The sequence below is a fragment of the Glycine max genome, chromosome 10 (genome assembly GCF_000004515.6).
Source record: "Glycine max cultivar Williams 82 chromosome 10, Glycine_max_v4.0, whole genome shotgun sequence".
NCBI lineage: Eukaryota > Viridiplantae > Streptophyta > Magnoliopsida > Fabales > Fabaceae > Glycine > Glycine max.
The window spans coordinates 8,435,858-8,446,965 of NC_038246.2; positions in this window are offsets into that span (position 1 = coordinate 8,435,858).

Below are 11,108 nucleotides of genomic sequence, written 5' to 3' on the forward strand. Positions count from 1 at the left end.
AGTTCCAAAATGCTATGAATGTGATCAACCTGGGCACCTGAGAGTTGATTGTCCTATTTATAAAAGAAGAATGGAAAAGCCTGACAAGAAAAATTTCAAAGATAAGAAAGGAAAGAAAGCGTACATCACTTGGGAAGATAATGATATGGATTCATCAAGTGATTTAGAAAACAAAATTGTAAATCTAGGCCTCATGGCCAAAGACTATGAAAGCGAAGAAGAGGTAACATCTTCTAACTATGATTTATCTATTTCTTTTGATGAACTTCAAGATGCATTCAATGATTTGCATAGAGAACCTATCAAACTTGCCAAATTAGTTTCATATTCTAAGAAAACCATTTCAAATTTAGAAAAGGAAATTTTGAAATTAAATGTAGAGTTAGAAAATCTTAAATTTGAAATTAAAACATTAAAATCAGTAGATAAAAACCAATCTTCTACAAAATGCTTAATACAAGAAAACAATAAAGCATCTCATTCATGTGAATGTTGTAATAAATTTAAAGAAGAAATTATAGATTTAAAAAATTCTTTTTCCAAATTTACTCTTGGTAAAAATAATTTAGATATTATATTAGGCAGACAAAGATGTGTTGTTGACAAGGTTGGATTAGGATATAATCCTGAAAATCAACAAAAGATGTATAAAAATATCTTTACCTCCACTCAAAAGACTAGTTCTCCCTTCTTAACATGCTTTTACTGTGGTAAGAAAGGTCATAGTGCATCAACATGTTATATTAGAAAGAATGGTAATAGCATTAGAAAAATGGTATGGGTTCCAAAAGGATCTTTAGTCAAAACTAACATTCAAGAACCCAAGAAAATTTAGGTACCTAAATCAAAAATATGATTATATGAATGAAGGACTCCTTGAAGCAAAGTTAGTACATTGATAGTAGTTGCTCCAAACACATGATGGGAGATGCATCAAAGTTTATTCATATTTATTCCAAGAATAGTGGACATGTGACCTATGAAGACAACAACAAAGGTAAAATTCTTATAGTTGGAAAAATAGGTACGAATCCCTCTACCTCCATAGAAAATGTTTTACTTGTTGATGGTCTTAAGCATAGTTTATTAAGTGTTAGTCAATTATGTGATAAAGGCTTTTTGGTATCATTTGATTCTCACAATTGCTTTATTGAAAGTAAACATGACAAGAAAATAAAACATGTAGGACATATAACTAATAATGTATACATGATAAATCTAGATAAAACCCCAAATCATGCTCCATGCTTTCTAAACAAAGCGGATGAATCATGGTTGTGGCATAGGAGAATTGCTCACATAAATATGGAACACTTAAATAAATTAATTTCAAAAGATTTAGTAATTGGCTTGCCAAAACTCAAATTTGAAAAAGATAGATTGTGTGATGCATGTCAAAAGGGAAAACAAGTAAGGGTCTTTTTCAAATCAAAAAATGTTGTTTCTACCACCCAACCCTTCAAGCTTTTGCATATGGATCTTTTTGGTCCTTCTAGAACTATGAGATTTGGTGGAAATTATTATGCTCTTGTCATAGTAGATGATTATTCTAGGTTTACATGGACTCTATTTCTTGCTCACAAAAGAGATGCATTTCATGCTTTTAAGAAACTTGCCAAAATCATTCAAAATAAGAAAAACCTTAACATTGCATCCATTAGAAGTGATCATGGAGGGGAATTTGAGAATAAAAACTTTGAATTATTTAGTGATGAAAATGGGATAGAACATAATTTTTCTGCACCTAGAACCCCTCAACAAAATAGAGTAGTTGAGAGGAAAAATAGATCATTAGAAGAATTAGCCAGAATCATGCTTAATGATACAAATATTCTTAAATATTTTTGGACCGAGGCTATTAATATTGCATGTTATATAATGAATAGAGCATTAATTAGACCTATTTTAAAGAAAACACCATATGAACTATAAGAGGGGAGAAAACCAAATATTTCCCATCTTCATATTTTTGGATGTAAATGCTTTGTCTTAAATAATGGAAAAGACAATTTGGGAAAATTTGATGGAAAGTCGGATGAAAGTATATTTCTTGGTTATTCTTTGAATAGTAAAGCTTTTAGAATATATAATAATAGAACTATGACTATTGAAGAATCAATTCATGTTGCTTTTGATGAGACTAACTCTATTAGGCCAAGAAAGGATATACTTGATGATATTACAAATACTTTAGAAGATACGCATATTCACGAAGAAGTCCACAAAAACAAAGAAGATGGAAATAGTAAATATTCTCAATCCAAAGAAAATCAAATAAATGTGGATCTTTCAAGGGAGTGGAGAACTTCAAGGTATCACCCTCTTGACAATATCATAAGTGACATCTCAAAAGGGTAACAACTCAGCATTCTCTTAAAGATGCATGCAATAACATGGGTTTTGTCTCTTTAATTGAACCTAAAAACATAAATGAAGCCATAATTGATGAACATTGGATTATTGCTATGCAAGAAGAATTAAATCAATTTGAAAGAAATCAAGTATGGGAATTAGTTGATAGACCTAATGATCATCCAATTATTGGAACTAAATGGGTATTTAGAAATAAATTGGATGAACATGGAATAGTCATTAGAAATAAAGCTAGATTAGTGGCTAAAGGATATAACCAAGAAGAAGGAATAGATTATGAAGAAACTTATGCTCCCGTAGCTAGACTTGAAGCTATTTGAATGTTACTTGCCTTTACATCAATAATGGATTTCAAACTTTATCAAATGAATGTTAAAAGTGAATTTTTAAATGGATTTATTCAAGAAGAAGTGTATGTTGATCAACCTCTTGGATTTGAAAATTCAGATTTGCCTAATCATGTTTTTAAATTGAAAAAGGCTCTATATGGTTTAAAACAAGCCCTTAGGGCTTGGTATGAACGATTGAGCAAATTTCTTTTAGAAAAGGGCTTCACTAGAGGAAAGGTTGATACCACACTTTTCATTAAAAGAAAAATGCATGATATTCTATTAGTTCAATTTTATGTAGATCATATAATTTTTGGTGCTATTAATGATTCGTTGTGCAAAGAATTCTCTAATGATATGCAAAGTGAATTTGAAATGTTCATGATGGGAGAGTTGAATTTCTTTATTGGACTACAAATAAAACAAACCAAGATTGGAATTTTTATTAGTCAAACAAAATACTGCAAAGAATTGCTTAGGAGGTTTGGAATGGAAAATGCTAAACAAATGGCCACCCCTATGAGTACTACTTGCTACTTGGATAAAGATGAAACTGGTCAATCAGTAAATATAAAGAGATATAGAGGTATGACCATATCTCTTCTTTATTTATCAGCAAGTAGACCAAATATTATGTTTAGTGTTTACATGTGTGCTACATATCAAGCCAATCCCAAAGAATCCCACTTAAGTGCCATCAAAAGGAGAATGAGATATTTACTAGGCATTATAAATTTAGGCTAATGGTATCCTAAGAATTATTCTTATGACTTAGTAGGATACTTTAATTTTGACTTTGCTGGATGCAAAACCGATAGAAAATGCACTAGTGAGACTTCCCATTTTATTGGTTCAACATTAGTATCATGGCATAGCAAAAAGCAAAATAGTGTTGCCTTATCAACTGCAGAAGCGGAATATATTTCTACTGAAAGTTGTTGTTCACAAATCTTTTAGATGAGACAACAACTCTCTGATTATGGTTTAATGCTTGATCATATTCCTATCCGTTGTGACAATACGAGTGCAATCAACCTATCCAAAAATCCTATTCTGCACTCTAGAACAAAACATATTGAAATAAGGCATCACTTTCTTAGAGACCATGTTCAAAAGGGTGATTGCGTACTAGAATTGTTGAAACAAAGAATCAATTGGCCGATATCTTTACCAAGCCTCTACCCAAAGAAAGTTTCTTTACCATTAGAAGAGAATTAGGAATTGTTGACCAATCTGACTTATATTCCCAGTCCATACAAATACCTATGATCTTTTCTTCCTTGCATTCTACTTGTATGGTACGTTGCACGGTATGGTATGCTATGCTCTTTTAATTTATTATGCTTATTGTATGCTTTTCTTCTCTCTGCTCCTAATTTTTTTTTATTTTGCCAAAGGGGGAGAGATAGATAAGATGGTAAGGGGAATTATCTATTTTTTGAAATCTTCAACTTTTTCATATAAGCAATCATTGAAAAATCAAGGGGGAGTGAATGAACACAAATAGATATTCTTTTTACTCCTTACCTACAGATGGTTGTCATCATCAAAAAGGGGGGAAATGTGAATCATGCAGGTTTTCATGCTGCCAAAAGTATTTACTTGATAAAAGCACACATTGTTTCAAGTCAACAAACAAGATCAAGAATATCACAAATAAGGACTTAGTCAAATTGTTAAAAGAATATCATTTTTATTGCAATAGTATTGGCCTTAAAGTCTTTTATCAAAATTTCTTTATCAGGTTTAATCAGTTCAAAAGTAAGATATTTTTGAACTGGTAATCAATTACCAGGTCCTGTAATCGATTACCAAAGAAACTATAAACATGAATTTTTGAAATTTTGAACTGTTGGAATAACGACACAAACTTATTTGAATTTTGGTTTGTGTAATCGATTACCAGTGAAAAAGTTTCAATTTATTTTTTGAAAAGACACATCTCTTCAAACTATTTGTAAAAGGCACAATGAGCCTATATATATGTGTGCGTCTTACTTCAAAAAGGAGAGCTTTTTCAGGGAACTTAATTGTCAAAATGTCTCTAAACAACTATGGCCAAACACTCGCAAATCTATTGAGAATTTTTCTAGGATCTTCAATTTGTATCATCTACTCTAAAGGAGAAAAATCATTTTGTACATCTTATAAATCCAGTTGTAATCAAGAGACTGTTTGTCTGTCTCTTAGTGTGTGAGAATCTTGAAAACAAGTGTGAGGGATTCCAAGGTGTGTTCAAAGATCGTAAAGGATTTACAGAGATAGTGAAAAATCTCAAGTGGGTTACTTGAAAACTGGACGTAGGCATGGGAAGTGGCCGAACCAGTATAAATCGAGTTTGTAATTCTCTCTTCCCTTATCTCATTTATTTTATTGCAACTGATTTTGTCTTGCACGTTTAAAGAACATTGATTAACTTAATTGCTGCTTCTTCTTCTACATTCTGAGCCTATCATATATAATTTAAAAGGGGATTAAATTTTTTGTGGGAAAATTTTGAAACTTAATTCACCTCCCTTCTTAAGTTTTGAGGCCACTTGTCCAGCAAAACCAAGTTGAAGCACTCCCTTTTTGTAATGTCTTGAACAAAATGTCCATGTGAGAAATTTGTGTTTTAACTTCAACCCTCTCTTTTAGAATGACCAATTTCTATATTAAGCTCTATAACTTGTAATAACCTTAGTTAGAAGTTTGAAACCACATTCTTGGGTGGAATCCCTCTTGTGAGGAGAAAAATATGTTCTTTATGCATAAAAATCACATACCCTACTTTTTGTAAAAACCAAAGCTATATGAAAAGAGTGAAATCTCATGGTGTAGTTGGTTTAGCAGATGCTAGGTTTGAAGTCCAGTGGGGAACTCACAAAGTTGTGAAATTCAATTATTGTTGGTGCAGTAATGAACTGATTGTGTTAGTGGATATCTATTTTGAAGGATGAGAACTGGACATAGCCTAAGGTTAGGGTGAACCGGTATATAAATATTTGTGCACTTTTCTTCTCTATCTCTTTCTGTCATACCCTAATTTCGTCTGGGGACCATTGTTTGATGGCATGCAACCTTTGCTTGACCGCTTCGAGGTACTTGGCACCCATTGTTGCACAATACGTGAAGTTTCATAATGTGCCAGAAGTCAAAAGAGAGCATTGTTGCACGATCCGTAAAGTTCCGTAACATGGCGAAAATCAAAAGGAAGCATTGTTACACAATCTGTGAGGTTCCGTAACATTCCAAAAGCCAAAAAAAGGGATGATTATGTAATCCGTAAGGTTCCGTAACATTACAGAAGGAAAACAAGTATCGTTACGGAATTCGTAAAGTTCTGTAACGTTACGAAAAAAGAATCAGCAAAAAATGGCAGGGGGTGTATTTAGTAAACAGGAGGGTGCAAATAGCAACCAGGCCCACTTGGGCCTTCCAGGAAGTTCCTCCAGAAGGCACCAAGGTGGTGCCTTCTCGAGGAAGCAACCTAGCTCGCCTGGGCGAGCTGAGCTCGCCTGGGCGCGCTAGGTGGCAAGCTTCTCCCTCTTTTCCCTATAAATAGGGGGAGGAGGGAAGAACAAAAATGTTCAACCCTCCTGGTATCTGAGGATCACTTGAAATTAGTGAAAAAAATCGATTCCGTGAAGAAAATCCAAGTCGAGGCGCTTCCGTAACTCGTCCGAGACATTTCCGTAAGCAAATCCGTGAAGATTTTCCGCCATCCTTCGTTCGTTCTTCGTTGTTCTTCGGTCTTCAACTGGTAAGTTCCCGAAATCAAACTTTTCAATTCATTCTATGTACCCTTGGTGGTCCCTTCTTGTTTCGCGTACTTTTATTTTCATTTCATTTACTTTCCGTACCCCCTTTTGACGTGCTTTAGTCATTTATTTAAGTCATTTTCTCGCCTAATCAAAAAATAAAATAAATTTCCACCGATCATTTGAATTGTAACATCTGTTAATTTCTGTTAAAATGAAATCCGACCGTTCGGTCATGTCGTAACCACGTTGGAAACCAAAAAAAGGTAAAATAATAATATAATAATAAAAAAATATCTTTTAGTAAAATAAAACAAAAAAATCAATCGGACGTTTCTCTTTGGGATTTTTTTTCTTAAATGAATTGACTAATAACTAAAGTGAAACTAAGGCTAAAATCAACTCACAAAATCAAGCTTTGTTCGCAAAAATCACTGAAAAAACGTTTTAAGGTCCAACGCCTTAAACGGTCATCTTTCGTTTTATCGGTTAACATGGACCGTTCGAAAGCGTAAAATCAACACATCGCTACCTTTTGAAAGAACTACGTAGGTCTGATTTCCTCTTCGATGTAGGGTATGTAGGAGCAAGAGCCCCGCTTTTGTCGACCTCAAAAAGTAAAAAGAAATAAAAGTTTAGATACATGATTTCACACAATTCTAATCTAAGGCTGTTGTCCTTTGGGACAAACGTGAGAGGTGCTAATACCTTCCTCAAACGTAAAGATAACTCCCGAATCTGGAATATTCTTCATGACCGGTTTCCTTTGGTTTTTCTAACGTTTTCCTTTCAATAAACGTTGGTGGCGACTCCGCGCATTTTCCTCCTATGAAAGACGCACTCGTGAGCCTCGCCTCGCTTGCCCGCAAAAGGGTAGGTTGCGACAGTTGGCGACTCCACTGGGGATTGTTTTTGTGAGTTAGGCCTATTTTAGGGAAGTGTGGAATTATGAAACTTTGTGCGTGCATTTTTCTTGAACTGTGTAAAAATAATAAATGTTGTCTTTTCCACATTTTTACACCGCATTCTAAGCACGCATGAGTTTGAGTAAAAAGGGGCCCTATACCCGGGTTCATGGAAATCTAAGGAGTGGAGGTGGATCTATGGTCATGCTAGGTCTCCGACTTTCTTGATAATAGTGAAACCTCGTCTTGAACTTTCTCTCTTTATAATGTGTTGTCGCTGATATTCCATACCGCCGCAATATTATTATCTTGAGTGATGATACCTCTAGAAAACAGCCATGTGAGATATGAATTGTTGGGAGTAGTTATTAGAGACCCCTAGATATTATCCTATAGGTCCCCAAATAGGGGCATGGAGCAAGCACGCTATGTACCATTTGTTCTCATGCGTTCTTCTGCGAATAGCACATAAATTATAGTTTTGCTTTATATCTAGTGATATCTTGTCTCTTTAAAGTAACGCGTCACTTTTTAATGCATATGTTGGGGTGCCGCAATGCCTAGAGCATAGTATTAAAAAGATGGATCTTTTTCGGTCTCGTATATGTAAATTACCACTTGTTTTTCTTCTTTTCGTTTCATGCATGTACATTGCATCATTCATATCAGAGCCTTGATTCACCCATTTTTAGGTAAATGATGGGGACAAATCAAATCGGAAAAAGATTCTATCAAGTCAAGATTAAGGGCAGTTGATGGGTCAACTCCACCGGTAAGCTTTTCGCAAAGCTTACGGTAAAATCTGGGACCTAGCCATGGTAGAAGTCTCCACAAAGGCCATTGCCTCCCTCGCCTAGTATTATGATTAGTCGTTGAGATGCTTTACCTTTGGGGACTTCCAACTGTCACCCATGGTGGAAGAATTTGAAGAGATCCTAGGATGTCCTCTGGGGGGAAGGAGACCATACCTCTTCTCAGGGTTCTATCCCTCATTAGTTAGAATTTCGAAGATAGTCCAAATCTCGGCGCAGGAATTAGACCATGGAAAGAAAGTCAAAAATGGGGTGGTTGGAATACCGAGAAAATGTTTGGAGGCAAAAGCAAGAATCTTGGCAGGTAGAGGCGAATGGGCCCCGTTCATAGACATTCTCGCACTGTTGATCTTCGGAGGAGTCCTCTTTCCTAATGTGGATGGGTTGGTGGATCTAGCAGCGATCGACGCTTTTCTCGCCTATCATGACCACAAGGAAAGCCTGGTTGTCGCTATGCTAGCCGACCTATATGACACCTTCGACTGAAGATGTGAGAAGAGCAGTACGAGGATTGTTTTCTATACTCCAACTCTTTATGTATGGTTGGTTTCGCACCTTTTTCGCCAAGATGTGAGGCATGCTTGCCCGCTACAAAGCCACCATTCATGCACAGAGAAAGGAGGGGCAAATTGGGACCGACTCTTAGCAAACAAAGAAGGAGCGTCTGTCAACTAGTTCCCTCGATGGAAAGAAGGAAGAACCGGGGTTCTTATTTTGTGCAGAGGATTTCCGAATGTTCCCTTGATGGGGACAAGGGGTTGCATCAGTTACAATCCCGTTCTTGCTATAAGGCAACTTGGCTACCCTATGAGAGGGGCACCGCTAAAGGAAGAGCTCGCGCTTGTCATTTCACGAGGTTTTAATAAGACCAACATGGAGACACTTCAGAAGGTCCGCAAGGCATGGGAGGTGGTGCAAAAGAAGGACAAAGAACTCAAGGGCAGTAACAATGGACCCATCAGTGGCTATCGAAGGTGGTTGAAAGCCCATGTGCAAGGTTTGGATTGGCTCCGGAAATTGAGAACCACTAAAAGGGAGGAAGTTGAGGCACTGGAGGAAGACGAAGAGGTGCAAGCCCTTAGGGCAGAACTCGAGCAAGCCCAAACAGTCAAAGAAAGGTTCAAATCAGTAGCTCTTAAAATCCGAAAGGAGAATGCCGAACTAAGAGATATAAATATAGTTACCACCAAGGCCTTGGATCAAGAGACCAAGAGGGCTCGTAGGGAAGAGCACGACCAGAACAAGTTCTAAGGGGCTCTGTGGGGCAGCAACAGCGAGCTTAAGCTCCGGAGAGAGGAAAGAGACCAATCACGAGTACATAGCATGGTCTTAAAGGAGGAGTTAGCTGCTTGCTCAATATCCAAGAAGAGTTTGGCCCAACACTTAGAAGTCACGGAGCAAAGCATGCTAGCTATAATAGGGCAGTACAAAGAAGAGTTAAACCAGTCTTTGACCCATGAGCAAAAGCTAGTAGAGGACTTCGCACAAGCATATGCCGAGAAGGAAGCAAGAGGGAGGGTGATTGATGCATTGCATCAAGAAGCGACCATGTGGATGGATAGGTTCGCCTTTACCTTAAATGGAAGTCAAGATCTCCAGCGACTACTAGCCAAAGTAAGGGCCATGGCCGAAGTGTGTTTAGCCCCAGAGGAAATTCACGGGCTAATCAATTACTGTCAACACATGATAGATTTAATGGCCCATATAATTAGAAACCGTTAGGTTCTGTTGTAACACTTTTGTAAAATCTTGGCTAGATGAAAGTTTTTGTTCCTTTTTATAAAAAAATAAGTTCTGAAACTCATCGCGTTGTCTAAAAAGGCCTTGAGGTGGATCTAAGTACTCTGATCATTCATTAGCATATTCATGATTTGGTGGCATGCTCACCACTGTTTGTTTCTTTAGGAAACTCACCACAACTAAAAAAGCGCAAAGGCACCCCTATAACACCCGATCCAAAAGTAAGATGGATAATGAAGAGGGAATGCAAGAACAGATGAAGGCCGACATGTCGGCTTTAAAAGATCAGATGGCTTTTATCACGAAAGCCATGCTAAAAATACAAAAATTAATAGAAGACAATGCTACGGCGGCCGCTTCTAATACAGCTAGGGAAGCGGAACCGGTGCTACAACCCGCAATGAACTTGGGCCGGGACGGAAGCGCGACGGGCTTCAATCGGAGGTATTGTCCTCAAGCCTACCCTTATGGTTTGCCTCCAGACTTCACTCCCCGTATCGCTCCAGACGATTTGAGCCAAGCCCCTACCTTCGAGGGGCAACTCCTTCTTCATGCCGACTATCCTCTGCAGGAAGATGATGAAGGAGATGCCCATTTAGGCCCTCTACTTCCCCCAAGGGAACCAGCTCCCCATGAGTTGCCCCAACCAAACATAATCCGCCATGCCCCGTCTCAATCCGTCCCCGTTAAGGAACTCGTTCCCATTTCAAAAGACAAGGGAAAGATCGATCTGCTTGAAGAGAGGTTGAGAGCGGTGGAAGGCCTCGGCAACTATCCTTTCTCGGATTTAGCCGATTTGTGTCTGGTACCTGACATCATCATTCCTCCCAAGTTTAAGGTACTAGATTTCGATAAATACAAAGGGACGACGTGTCCAAAGAGTCATCTTCTGATGTATTGCCGAAGGATGGGAGCATATTCCATGGATGAAAAGCTGTTAATGCACTTCTTTCAAGACAGCTTAGCCGGAGCAGCAGTGGCGTGGTACACAAATCTGGAAGCCTCTCAGGTCCGGTCGTGGAAAGACTTGGCAACGACTTTCATTAGGCAGTACCAATACAACACAGATATGGCTCCCGATCAGAACCAACTTCAGAGCATAAGCAAATGGGAACATGAGTCCATCAAGGAATGCGCTCAAAGGTGGAGAGACCTAGCAGCCCAAGTCATCCCACCCATGACTGAGAGGGAAATGATCACGATCATGGT